Source organism: Eubalaena glacialis, chromosome 6, assembly GCF_028564815.1.
Source record: "Eubalaena glacialis isolate mEubGla1 chromosome 6, mEubGla1.1.hap2.+ XY, whole genome shotgun sequence".
NCBI lineage: Eukaryota > Metazoa > Chordata > Mammalia > Artiodactyla > Balaenidae > Eubalaena > Eubalaena glacialis.
The window spans coordinates 114,549,542-114,564,281 of NC_083721.1; the positions used below are offsets into that span (position 1 = coordinate 114,549,542).

General features: G+C 37.2%; 1 protein-coding gene across 5 annotated transcripts in view; it reads right to left on the reverse strand.

The window, feature by feature from the left end:
- The window catches only part of MME (membrane metalloendopeptidase), a 292,858-nt gene that overhangs the window by 264,359 nt on the left and 13,759 nt on the right, over nucleotides 1-14,740 (reverse strand). The window lies entirely within an intron of this gene.

Below are 14,740 nucleotides of genomic sequence, written 5' to 3' on the forward strand. Positions count from 1 at the left end.
AGGCCAGGGAAGATAAAGAGTGCTTGTATTATTATCATGAGAATGAAGTTAGAGGGATGGGTATGTATTCTAGATCTGCCAGTTGTAGAACTAATAGCACTTGGCATCCAAACTGAATGTGAATATTGATGATTTTCATCCTGTCAGAAACCAAATTAGTATATAGGAACATGTGTGTGAGGGATGAGACTATATTCAATTTGGTGTATATTGAGCTTAAAGTATAGATAGGATATGCAAGTAGAAATGTGGAGCAGGTTTTTGGATATGAGTGCTGGAGAGATGTCAGGATAGGGCCATAGATCTAGGAGCTCTGCAGAGGTGATACTAGTAGTCTAGTGATTGTCAGGAGAGTGTACGTTGAGAGAAAAAGAAGAAGAGAAGATGGTCAAAATGTTTGATGACAAACACCAGGACATTTAGAAAAGTATAGATGTTTCATTCTCCTAAACCAACTGAAAACCTACTTGAATTTTCACTTTTCATCTACATGGTTTCATAGATGGGGACATTTATACTTAATTGTTTGTGATTTTAAAATTTATTATCATGTGTGGGAAAGTATGGTGATTTTTAACCATACTTTCCTGCATATAATGTAATATCACATCTTCTCTAAATCTTTACTTTTTAGTCTGAAAAGTTTGAACAGTCAAAGGATTTGTCTTCTAATTGGTCTTCTCAAATATGGACATTATTCATTCTGTCTTCTGAGGTATGCCAAGCATATTTTGATATTTTGTATGTTGGTCTTCAGGTGTTCTCATTAAACCTCTACCTGATTTCTTTACTGGAGATACTTATAAGCTGCTCTGAACATTCCTTTTGGTGAACATTAATTGATATTGATTATAGTAAACATTTGAGAACATATTTTTATATCATTTGTACTGGTTAGCATTTGGAATAAAGGATATTTCAAAATGCAAGGCCAGAAGAGTATTTGGACATGTCATGCAGATTTAGCATATAAGCCTATAATTTCCTTGTCGGGTATCATCATTATATATTTTTTTGTTTGTGAAAGCAGAAAGTAGGGTGCCTCACACATAGTAGGCATTTAATAAGTGTTAATTCAAGTTAAATTTAAAGTGACCTAAAAAGGAGGTTGGCACTTATTAATACCTTAGAAATGTTAGTGTTGTCTAGCTCTGTAAATGGAGCAACATTTCACTGCTGAGGGATGGACTGATGGAATAATTAATAATTACCAGGGTTAGAAAACAATATTTTCATAATAATAGATCAACTGTGCATGGAAATGTGCCTACGTTAACAAGATAAGTCCACTCAAAACAATAAATAATTTGACATCTGTGTTGGAAGGCCTGGAAAAAATACTAAAGAAATTCAGTTAAATATATTTAACAGAGTTAAATGATGAACACATTTCATAGATAGCAAGATAAAAGGGAATATGATATATCTGAGTATATTTTACTTCCTAGAATGCATTATTACACAAGGTTATCAAAATTATATTTTTGGGAGAATAACTGTAATCTTGAGTGGCTAAGAAGTTATTCAGCCTAGGAACTGGGAGATAGACTAAAGATTTATTTGTAGTGAATCCCTCTAGCCCTGTGGATCTATAAAGCTTATCTGGGTCAATTTATTTCCTTTCATGACAGAAATAATAAAAAATTAAAGCTATTTTATTTTTGCAGAATTGAGCTAAAATTGGCTTTTTGAAAATTCATCACCCTCTCAGTTTAGTGTGTTTCTTTAACAAGTATAATTTTGCACTTGTTGTCAGTGGCTTGAAAAAAGAAATCTATAATTTTTATATACAATATCATCAATGCTACAATGATTATATTTTCTGATCTACATGTCCTCAGCTTAACTTCCAAATACAAAGGTGTTTTCACAAAATGCAAAAGAATGTAAGCATTTGGGAAGTTTTGTTAATGACAGTATAAAAACAAGTAAGTTTCACCAAAAATTGCGCAATATTTTTTTTCTTAGGACTCTAATCTCTCTGCCTCCATCTTCACATGGTCTTCTTTTCTGTGTCTCTGGGGACAATAGTTTTAAGGCAGGCTGCCTGTGTTCTCTCAAGGAATGAGTGAATCCGTTACATGAATAAACTCTTTTCCCTTTCTCTGTAGGTAAATTCTTAAGACAAACCATACTTCACTTTCAAGCGAATTTTGGGTAAACATTTTACTTCTTTTTTCTTTTTTCTTGATGTATGTCATCCTTGAAAATTCAAAGAACTAACTCAATGTTTAGGAAATGTTTCTTCTCTAATCAAAAACAAAAGAGCTGAAAGAATGCTTATTTTAAGGGAAATTTAATTATATATTTTTGGATTACTTAATTCCTTACATACACACATGTTGTTTTGTATAAACTCAAAAGAACTCTTTGAGTCTTTTGTCTTAAGAATAGGAAGTTCTGGGCTTCCCTGGTGGCACAGTGGTTAAGAATCCGCCTGCCAATGCAGGGGACACGGGTTCAATCCCTGGTCCGGGAAGATCCCACATGCCATGGAGCAACTAAACCTGTGCGCCATAACTACTGAAGCCCGCGCGCCTAGAGCCCGTGCTCCACAACAAGAGAAGCCACCGCAATGAGAAGCCCATGCACCGCAACAAAGAGTAGCCCCTGCACGCCACAACTAGAGAAAGTCCGTGCACAACAGCAAAGACCCAACGCAGCCAAAAATAAAAATAAATAAAATTTTTAAAAAAATATTTTAAAAAAAGAATAGGAAGTTCTATTTTTCCAAGTATAAGGGAGTTGCAGGTGCCAGGAGTTTCAAGTTTTACTTAAAATTAAATTACAACTCATATTTGAGGAAAATTGGCAAAAACCTGGCAACATGTCATCATTGGAAAACAAAAGCAGCTTATGATTTCTTGGTACCTAACAAAATAGTCATAAAGATAGTACAGTAAATGCAGATGGAGACCAGTTTCTTCATGACTGACTACTGAGCCATCATGAATCTCTGAAAAAAACCTGCAAATTAGGGAAAATTTTTTTGATGTAAAATTTTATCACAGCTATACAATCATAACCACAATAAGCTTACAATTCTTATGTACCAGGTGCCTTGAGAAGGGCTTTGTAAACTTAGTGTAATTTAATCCTCTCAAGAGCAGTAGGAGGTAGATGCTATTATATGAGAAGACTAAACAAGAAAAATCTTAGGCAACTTCTCCAATTTATAGAGCTAGCAAGAAGTGGGTCTGGGATTCAAACCTGAGGATCTGACATTAGGGCATGCTCTTATCCAGTTATTATGATGCATCCCACTAAAATGCAAATGTATATATGAAAACAGCATGAATAGTAATGATGAGTTTAACCTCTGGTGAAAATGCTTTTTGGTATCCCTTCAACTCAGTGTGGAAAGTGGATATTTTCTTAATTCTAACTTATTATCTGTATACTTGTGATTCTTAATCTTTTCTGGGTTCCTGACCGATTCAGCAATTAAACAAAAGCTACGGATATTCTTTCCATTAAAAAAAAAAAAAAAAAAACAAAACCACATGCACATAAACCATTGCTTAGAGTTTCAGAAGAGTCACAGGAAAAAGCCTCATCTTTCCCTCCCCTGGTAGCATCACCTTCCTAGAAAATTAAATTTTGGTTAATTACCAGGATGGAGAGTCTCCTTACCCTATCACATACTTCTCTATTTATTAGATGTGTTACTTATTAGATCAGTTAAACTGTTGTGCTTAATGACACTTGATCTTTTGTAGATAGAAAGAAAACTCATTAACTTAAACAGTTACCTGTTCATGGCAAAAGGAAGATGTTTGAACTGAATTGGATAATCTCAAACACCACTTGAAAAGTTGACCTGAATTTCAATGATGCATTAGAAATTTCACTGATAAATGTCTGAGTCCAACTGTGAGTTCTCAAACTCAAAATGGGATTAAATGCATGACTTGAAGAAGTTTAAATTTACCTTGTGTCAGTCATCCCTTGCTTAGTCTAGTTCTGTCCCTGCAAGTTTTATATTCATCCCAGCACTCCCTGGGCTGTGATGCCAAATCCCAGAATTAAGGAGCTGTCAACTTGACGAGATATTGGTGATTTTTCTCCCCTCTATCAAACGGAGTAGTTCCAAAGGTTATAGTACTTGGAACATAATTATGAAGCCTGACTTCTCTACACAGAATCATGGCCTTACTAAATTGCTACCAGTGTGGTGGTCTATGGCTACTTTCTGATACTGGGGGAAACCAGCCTTGCTTCTGGTTTTTCTCACTGCATCCCAGGAGGATCAGCTGCACCTGCACCTGGCACATGAACTTTCTTTGTCCCATACCCTCTACTCTTTGTCCCTCACATTCGGGTGACCTCTAGCTATTAGGGGATCCATTCTCCTGTAACTTGGTAATTGGGAACAGCCAGATCTTCCTCAATAAGAGTTTGGAGGAGGAGGAATCATTACCCTTGTCTTTATGTTTCTCTCATTCCCGCCTATCTTTCTATGCCTCAGTTTCCTCTTCTACAAAATTGGGAGAATAATAGGATTATTAGTGAAGACTAGATGAGTTAATGCATATGAAGAATGTAGAACAGTGTCTGGCACTACGGAAAAGTTGTGGTGGTTGTTACTAAGAGTACTGTTAGTATTATTACTGCCCAGGCTGGAGCTCAGTCAAGAATGGCATGTGGCCAGTTCCCAGCCACAGTTAATGGTAGCTTACAGTTAATAATAGCCAGTTTGAGAGGGAAAATTCAAATGTATTCATTCAATAATTTTTGTGATATCCACTGTGTGCCAGGCACAGTGTTATTTGCTGAAAACTTCATATGACCTAATCAAGTCAGAGGAGCTGTGTCCAAACAATAACTAAAAGTGTCACAAAGATAGACCTTGAATTTAATGTAAAGCATGCCTAGACACTTGGTCAGTGGCATGAATGGCATTTCCTTGTCTACCTTGGCTGAAGCAAGGGTCCCCTTCCCAACTGAATTCCTGCCCTTTTAATTCCTGACAACACTTACACTTTGTTCTCTTCTCTATTTGAAGGGAGCACATTTTCTGCACGGTTTCATCTTATTTCTTCTCTGGGTTTTCTACAGACAACCACAGTGCTTTACTTGTTTAGATCAGTTTAAGCATTTCCCAGGTATGGTGAACAGTTTTGCTATGCTCTTCTTATCCTGTTTATCATGGTTCTTGACATCTGTTGGTTCTCTAAGTTGACTCAGCCTAATGGATTCGTTTGGTGTTTAAATTGTGTCAGGTATAGAGGTAAAGAGGTGAGTATTAAGCTGCTTTTTCCCTTGAGGAGCCTTATAGTTCCATGTGGAGGAGACATACCCCAGAGTAGGGCATCTCAATGTGTTATGGCGAGTCTGAGTGCACAGGATACTTTGGCACCCATCCGTGTTACAGCTTCCTTTCCATTCCCCATTTCTCATCACAACATGTACCACCCATTATGTGAAAACCTGGTGTTCTTGACTCACAATCTGTAGGCGTTACACTCTGAGTTTTTTCCAGTACTGGTAATGGGTTGTACTGAATCATTTATTTACATTTCCTTGGCCAGTTTATTTTGACATATGACATATATTTACTGATGGAGAAAACACACGCAGTTTGTGAGTGCAGTGTAATGTTTTTCCTTTGGAAATAGAAGTGAGAGAGACATCATTTAAGTTTTACTGGCTGAAGAGTTACCTTGGTGTTTTTAAATGGGTCCAAAGTAGTACATGCTGCATTATCCCTTCTGCATGTATATACATGTGTAGACGTACATGCTGTGAAGGACGGGAAGAATGTAGGAACATCTATACAACGTATAATTTGAATAATATTTAAAGCAAAGGAAAACAAGAGGCACATCACTAATTTGGACCCTTTTACCTGATTATTGCCAAATTTATTTGTCTGGACTAAGCATCTATACCTTCATTAATCCTTAGTGCTTGCTATGAAATAATATCTTGTTGTATGCATTTTTTAAATCAAATTGGATCTGGGTTCAGTCAATATTTAATATACTGTAGGACTTGCTTTCACTTTATTGATTTTTCATTGCTCATCTAGTTCTAGAATAAGATTTTCTTATAGTTATAGTGCCTGCAATTCTGGTTATTTCCACAAGGTGAGTAGGGATATCTAGTTGTGACTTTGTGGGACCACAGATTAGATCTGCCCATGTTAGGATACATACAGTAACATATAGGCACATGATTCAATTTCTTACATGATGCTTTAGCCAAAATATAACTTTCTTAGTTTTTCTCCCACCTCTCTGAGTGCTGCTTTTGGCATGGTTTCATAGTCTCTGGTCCCTCTGTTGGCATCTCCAGCGTTCCCCAGGAATCTCTCCTTGGCCCATTTCCATCTATCTTTTTCCTTACACATGCTCTCTTGGTCATCTCATTCACTCCCATGACTTTTAAGTAACACCCATAAGATACTGAACCCCTGATCTTTATCTCCAGGCTGGATCTTTTGGGCTTCCTAAAGGAATCATCAGGATGTCCCACTGGTACTACAAGCCCTACCTGACTCTATGGAAACCCATCTCTTGTTCCTCCTCCTCATGCCCCTCATGATGAAGCAGCATTCCTCTAGACAGAAGCCAAAGTCACCCTTGATGCTCTTTCTCCTCTACCTTACACATGAAGTCCTATCATTCAACCCCAGTGGACCTTCTCTGTTACTTCTGCTTCCCTGACACTACTTTAATCAAAGTCTTTCTTATTCCTTACCTGCATGATTGACAGACCCTCTGTCTTTAATCTCTTTCTTCTACCATCCACATTGTCATGAGTGCCATTTCTCAAAAGCACACATCCTTCAACGTGACTCACCCCCCACGGCCTGCAGGATAAGGTTCTAACTCTTCAGCAAGACCTACAAAGCCCTCTTTCACATCTGGCTGAGCAAGCAGCCTCATCTCCTGGCTCAGGTCTCCTCACAATGCTCCAGATGGTCTCTGCCCTTTGATGCTTTTGTGTTTTGTTCATGCTGTTTATTCTGTGTAGATTGTCCTCTCTCTTCCTTCTTCTCTGCCTAGAAAACTCTTCCTCATTTTTCAAGGCCCATCTCAGATCTCACCTGCTTGAGATGCCTTCTCCACCCTTCCCACTCAGTATGGGCTGCTCCCTGCACTGTGCTTCCACAGTACTCTCTACTTACCAAGGACATGTTCAACATCCAGAACTCAGTACTATAATAATTTACTTTTTTTTTAAATCCACAAAAGTTTGAGCTCTGGTTGGATAGGAAACTTCAAGTCATCCAATGTTTTTCTACTACCCTATCATATCTACTACCATATCATACAGTGCCTATCATATAGAAGACTCCCTCAACTATGAACCAAGTAAGTAAACTTTAGAGTAATAGTTAAAGAAATATCAAGAAAAGTCTTTCATCTTTCTTTCATGTATTTTCATCTTTCTTTCATGTATTTTCATCTTTCTTTCATGTATTAGCTTTTAGTATTGCAAAGTATTAGAATTTGATATGTTTATAGGTTCCTGGTGGTTTGGAGTATTCACGTTTTAAGCACTTTTGAGTTTAATAGCCTGTCTTTCTCTAAACTAGACCCATTAGTGAGATAGTGCTGTATGCCTCCTTAGTGTTCCCACCTCTGAAATGCACTAGCTATTCAATCCTAATTGGAAAAATTTGGGGGCAGAAGTGGCTTTTTGTTGCTCTAACTTTATTTTAATCTAAGGAATGGCTTTGAATCACATTCACCTGCCTTAGTGGTTGCCACATCTTTATTTATTTTGTGACCCAAATTCATATATCAAGATCAGGACACCTAATTTTTCTCAAATCATCCTAAACTGTCACGGTCCTCCTTTTCCAGTCAGAACCAGATTTTCCTCGCAAGTCGTGATTCTCACTCCACCAACTCCACTCTCTTGATGGAAACTTCATATACATTGAAGGGGCTTCATGTGTTCTGTTATTTTTAAAGCTAGATTTTGTCAGATACATGCTTTCTGTTCATAAAGAAGCATTGCTACTTTCTTCTGAATGTAACAGGGTGGGGGGCAGAATATCCTTCTAGACAGAAACGTAAGGCAATTTTTTTTAACATATGCTCATAAGGAATGTAGTCCCAAAAGGTATTTCCTTTTGTGGTAAATCAGACTCTAATTCATGAATTTTAAAAATTATTCCTTCCTGCTGTGGACATGAATTTCTAAAGTGTGTGTGTGTGTGTTTGTGCTCTTTCATTACTGAAAGAGCAGGGAATAGAACAAATCATGGCCCAAAATTCCTTTGAATAATAATTTATATATCCATGTCTCCTTTCTTTCCCCAATCCAGCTTCCTTATTATTTTAATTGTTTCTGCCTTTACTACTAATGCATGAATCTGTCTTTGCTAAATCGTCTTTTTATACAGAAAGTAAAAGCTGTGAAATACAAACACACTTTCAAGTTATTAATAGTAAGCTAATATTTATTGAACACTTACCATGAACCAGGCACTCTAATAAGCACTTGACATAGATTGTCTCATTTTGGTTATGAATTATAATCAAAATGGAAATACTAAATGAAATACTTAAAAGCAAAGTAGAAGCAGTACTTTTATAAAACACAGAAACACCCTGAATAATTTCTTTTGCCCGTACGTAAGCACAGCCCTCAGTCTGCTTTTGATCCTCAGCTGTCACAGACAAATTAATCACACTCTCTTTTCTTGCTTTCATTTTAGTCAGAGAGCATTAAAGAAATATTTAGTATTTCTGGGATACCAGTCCACAATCAGGCATTCTTAGTGTTATCAGTGGGCTACATGCACTCAGGGGAATTGTGAACAGTTACAGGAAACTAGACCTAGGGACACAAGGACTCATTTACCCATCCTACTTGTCAATTATTTTAACCCTGTAAATCAGGCAGTATTTTATTAGTATGTCTCTGTTTTTAGTCAGTCTAGAGTATCAAGTCCACTATTGTTAACTGTTCAGTAGTAAAGAGTAGCAAAGAAGAAATGAAGAGATGCAAAAATGTTTTCTCTCAAAGAATTTGAGAAATTGAAGTGATCTTACCCTTCTGAGGCAAAAGTGATTTTACAGAGTTGAAAGTCCAGAAACTTTTAACATCCTGCAGAGTCACACAACCAGTGAGCAACAGGTGAGACTGGAACCTGTGTCTTCTGTCTCCTGTGCAACTGTCTTTCGACCACAGAGAATATCTTTTCCTAGAATTCATCCCTTTCCATTTGATTTCCTTATCCCACTGATTTTATGTATTTTTGTAACAACATGATACCTGTTATTATTTTCTTTCTTCTATTTCAAATTTGTTTTGCTGGTTTCTCTATACCCTCTTGCCTTTTGCTTTCTTTTCTTGGTTTAATAAAGGTTCTATTTCCCCTGCAGAATTTCTTTACTTTCAGTATTGCAATATTTTTGAATTACCTCTTACTTTTTCTATTTCCACTCAGAGCCTCTGAAAGGGGTTTAGAAATTTTATGTCTTTTTTTAAAATTTATTTATTTAATTGATTTATTTTTGGCTGAGTTGGGTCTTTGTTGCTGCGCGCGGGCTTTCTCTAGCTGCGGCGAGCAGGGGCTACTCTTTGTTGCGGTGCGTGGGCTTCTCATTGTGGTGGTTTCTCTTGTTGCGGAGCATGGGCTCTAGGCACGTGGGCTTCAATAGTTGCAGCACACAGGCTCAGTAGTTGTGGCACATGGGCTCAGTGGTTGTGGCTTGCGGGCTCTAGAGCGCAGGCTCAGTAGTTGTGGCTCACAGGGTCTAGAGCGCAGGCTCAGTAGTTGTGGCGCACTGGCTTAGTTGCTCCGCGGCATGTAGGATCTTCCCGGACCAGGGCTCGAACCCGTGTCCCCTGCATTGGCAGGCGGATTCTTAACCATTGTGCCACCAGGGAAGCCCAGGGGTTTAGAAATTTTAAAATGTAATGTCAGTTCTCCAAATCAAATCAGCCAAAATAACACAAACCAAAAGCCAACAAAGAAGAAAAATGCTATTTAGCCAAGTATGTTCATCTTAGGTTTGAATTTGCCTTTTTTTTTTTTTTCGGTGCTACAGCTGCTGCTGCTGCTGAATCCTGTATGTTGAAATTTGTATGTTTTTCATTTTGGAAGATAGTAATAAGTCTGAGAGTAGAACAGTTATTCCAACAAAAATGTTTTTCAGAAGTATGTATTTACATAGGAGAGAAAATAAATATGATATTATTGGTTATTTATTGCTTTTCTTTTTTTTAAAAATAAGTTTATTTATTTATTTATTTTGGCTGCGTTGGGTCTTTGTTGCTGCACGTGGGCTTTCTCTAGTTGCAGTGAGTGGGGGCTACTCTTCGTTGCTGTGCGCGGGCTTCTCTTGTTGAAGAGCACCGGCTCTAGGTGCACAGGCTTCCGTAGTTGTGGCACGCGAGCTCAGTAGTTGTGGCTCACGGGCTCTAGAGCGCAGGCTCAGTAGTTGTGGTGCACGGGCTTAGTTGCTCCACGGCATGTGGGATCTTCCCAGACCACGGCTCGAACCCGTGTCCCCTGCATTGGCAGGGGAGTCCTATTTATTGCTTTTAATTCATAACTTAGCAGTTAGCTACTACACAATCTTGTATTTAATCTCTGGCTATTCTATGTTGGTTCTGTATTTTCCAAGTAGAGTGCAATGAGGCACTACTGTGATTAGTTTATATGCTAATTTAAAATTTTAAATGTACTGGTATTAGATAGACATTTCTCCAAAGAAGACATACAGATGGCCAACAGGCACATGAAAAGATGTTCAGCATTGTTAATTATTAGAGAAGTGCAAATCAAAACTACATGAAGTATCACCTCACACCACTCAGAATGGCCATCATCAAAAAGTCTACAAATAATAAATGCTGGAGAGGGTGTGGAGAAATGGGAAGCCTACTACGCTGTTGGTGGGAATGTAAATTGGGGCAGCCACTATCGAAAAGAGTATGGAGGTTCCTTAAAAAACTGAAAATAGAGTTACCATATGATCCAACAATCCCACTCCTGGGCATATATCCAGAGAAAACTCTAATTTGAAAAGATACATGTACCCCAATATTCATAGCAGCACTATTTACAATAGCCAAGACATGGAAACAACTAAAATGTCCATCAACAGATGAATGGATAAAGAAGATGTGGTACATATATGCAATGGAATATTACTCAGCCATAAAAAAGAATGAAATAATGCCATTTGCAGCAACATGGATGGACCTAGAGATGATCATACTAAGTGAGGTAAGTCAGAGAAAGACAAATATATTATGTCACTTATATGCAGAATCTAAAATATGATGCAAATGAACTTATTTACAAAATAGAAACAGACTCACAGACATAGAAAACGTACTTATGGTTACCAAAGGAGAAGGGGGTGAGGGATAAATTAGGAGTTTGAGATAGCAGATACAAACTACTCTATATAAAATAGATAAACAACAAGGTCCTAATGTATAGCACAGGGAACTATCTTCAACATGTTGTAATAGCCTATAACAGAGAAGAATATGAAAAAGAATATATCTATATGTACATATGCATGTGTAACTGAATCACTTTGCTGTATACCAGAAACTAACAGAACATTGTAAATTAAGTATAATTTTAAAAAAATGTACTGGTATTGCATGTATGCATTAATAAAAGACATACATCTACTCAAACAAATTCCATTTCCTGTCTTGTCTGAATCACTTTTCAGGATCAAGTTCAAATAAGAGGGCAATGATTGACCCATATGCTCCTTTGACTGAAGAAATATAAAACGTTTCCTTGCACAAGAGCTGAGAAATGGTAAGATTCCCTTTATCTTTCTTTTATTTCCCCATGGTGATCTCCTTTAACCTGCATCTGTGACCTGCACACATGAGGCCTGTGATGTAACACAGAAAGGCAGACACAGGAGAAGATAGCGGGAGGCTTGGGAGAGAACTGTGATGAGCACCGGCACCTCAGCATTTGAGTAACTACCACCATCATTGTTACAATGCAACGGTTTGTTCAAGCTGCCTTGGGAAAATTTTTTTAAAACACACAAAAACCGAGGCATTTAAAAGCACTTCAGCTGTGTATGCATGTGTGCTTGGTTATTTTGTTTGGCCCAAAGAGGATTAAAGGGACCAAGGCGATGTTCACTCACCCTATTCAACTTTGCCATTTTGCAGCAAAGTGTCATTTCTAATCACTGGTCTAGTTGAACCTGTGCACAGAGCACAAAACTGTTGCCTGGCTTGATCTGAACAACACTTCCCCACATTTCTGGCAGGAGTTATGACCAGAACAGGACATTCATGAGACAGCAGCCTTGGCCCACAACATGCTCAGTGCAGAAAGGAATCCAGGCAGAGGGTTTAGTGAAAATGAAGAAGTGGCTCTAAAAGAAATGGCACAGAGTCACCTCTTCTTTGTACTCCTTTGAATGGTGACTTTTATAGGAATTTTATTTTGTTTCCTATCCACCTGCCTTTAATAATATCTACTCCCCCCAACCCTTAACTGCTCATTCAAATCTATACTACAACTGAATCAAAGAAAGAGGATTGAGGCATCTAGCTAGGAAAAGAGAATTTTAAAAGATAAAGTAAATAGAGAACAATACTTTGCAATTCAAGGAAACTTTCCCTGCTACTGTAGTCCACATTGGTTTTGCCCTTCTCTGTCTTCTGTAACATTTTAATCTGCCCCACTGAATAAGTCCTGATTGTCTGCTCTGTTGTATTTATGCCAGCTCAAAAGAGGCAATAGTGTATAATCAAATAAGCAATGTTCACGACTATGCTTTGTAAACTATCAAGTACTGTATAGTGTATTTAAATGTATTTTGTATGTTACTTCTGGTTCTCAATTTATGTCATAATTACTTTAAAAATTCTCTCTTATCTAACATTGTGCTGGACAAAAGGAGGGTCTACATTATTGACTCACTTAATAATCATTAATTATATTGTAAAAAAAATGATTTTCAACCATTGAAGAGCATTATGACTCAATGCTAATATTCTTCCAGTATGATTCCATTAAAGCCAGATATACCTTCTGAGAGAAGCATTCAATTTGAAAGGCAAGAGTTCAGTTTCTCTTATTCCTAAATTCATGTTTCTTTTCCCCTTTGAATGAATTAGTTAGACTTTCCCATTTGAAAATGATGATTATTTCTCTGTTGCTAATAGGTTCTAGAGGTACCAAAAGACTTTAATAAAAAGAAAGTAATTTAAAAAATTGACTCCAATGACTATTAATAATCCCTGAACAGTAATCTCCTTGAAGACAGAGACTCTCTGATATTATCTTTGAATTGTTTTTGGAACCTGGAAAACTATATTATAGAGGCAGGCTTAATTAAGGTATGTTGCATAAATGAATAGAAGTCTGATAGTAGGGGAGTGCATCTGTGACCAGCAGATCTTGGCTATAACTATTGCTACCAAAAGAGAATTAACAGCATGAAAGGTATCTGGTTATCAAATGAGAAAGAGCATGAAAATGTCTTTTAATTTAGAAGTCAGACTCCTGGGCTAATAATCATGGAGCATAAATTTGTCTATAACAAAAGAACATTTCCTATGAAAATGACTTGTTAACCTTCATTCTGTGATGGAGGTTTTATATTGTATAATACTTAGGTTTGTTCTGATAAGGACATCTAGTTGGAATTGCTACCTTATTGATATGTTGTCTTAATAATGGAAGTGTGCCTAAATTAACTGGGGAAGATAAAGCATGTACAAAATAGAGAAGGAAGAAATATCAATGATAGCAGGAAAAATCTGTAACCCTGAGATAAAGGATTTCTTGATACTAAACTCTAAAAAAATACTTCAAAGTAAACACACTTTTATAGGGCAACACTCCATCCATTATCTTTCTCTCTCCTTTGCTAAATCCAGCTCCTCTTCCTGCTCTGTAACTGTCTCCCAAGATTTGCTTCTCCTCCCTCAATTTGCTCTATTTATCCCATTTCTCATTGAAGCCAGCCCTGGAGTTTGAGTGCAAGTACATATTTGCAGCTGCATGCAGGAAATTTGTTTTAACATCCTATTTTCATCTCAAACCCAAGAACAGAAAATCTGAACCTATTCTTTCAAAATAACTGTTGTACCTACCTTACTTATTTTTCCCTTTATTTAGTGACCTATTAGGGGAACTTGGTCTCATTCTTCTTCTTTTATTTGCTATAGCTAAATTCTCTCCAAAACATTTATTCTTTCAAAAACATGTGGGAAATTTGTAGGCATAAAGTCACATTTACAAGAGTTCCCCTCTCTGACAGCAGTAAAGCTAACCAAAAGAACTAAAAAAAAAAAAAATTCAAGTAAAACCATCTGTGCTGACCTTTAGAAAGGTCTTAACCTCATAATACAAATCCAACTATCATCAAGATGTAAGTTCAGTCTGATTTATACAGGACACTAGTTTCTCAACACAGTACAATAAGTGTCACTTAAGTGAAAGAAAAAAAATGTTGCAGAAACAAGCAAACACGTGAATATGTAGGCCTTTAATAATATCCACTATCTAGAGAGGTATAGTCTATAACCATGAATGGCTGGTGGAAAAGAAGAGAAATATTCTGTCTCGAGTCAATTTCTCAACTGCAGCTCAGCCAGAATCTGAGAAAGCTCTAAGCTAAGCAGCTTCTTACTTGGGAGGGGTACGATCTAAAAACAGGTCCACTGTGAAACAAACTTCAGGCAACAAATGACCAAATACTCAAGGGCTAAAAACAGAAGCATAGAATGTCAGTCTGGTTGACTTTTAATCCAGGGGTGGACATAATGAAGC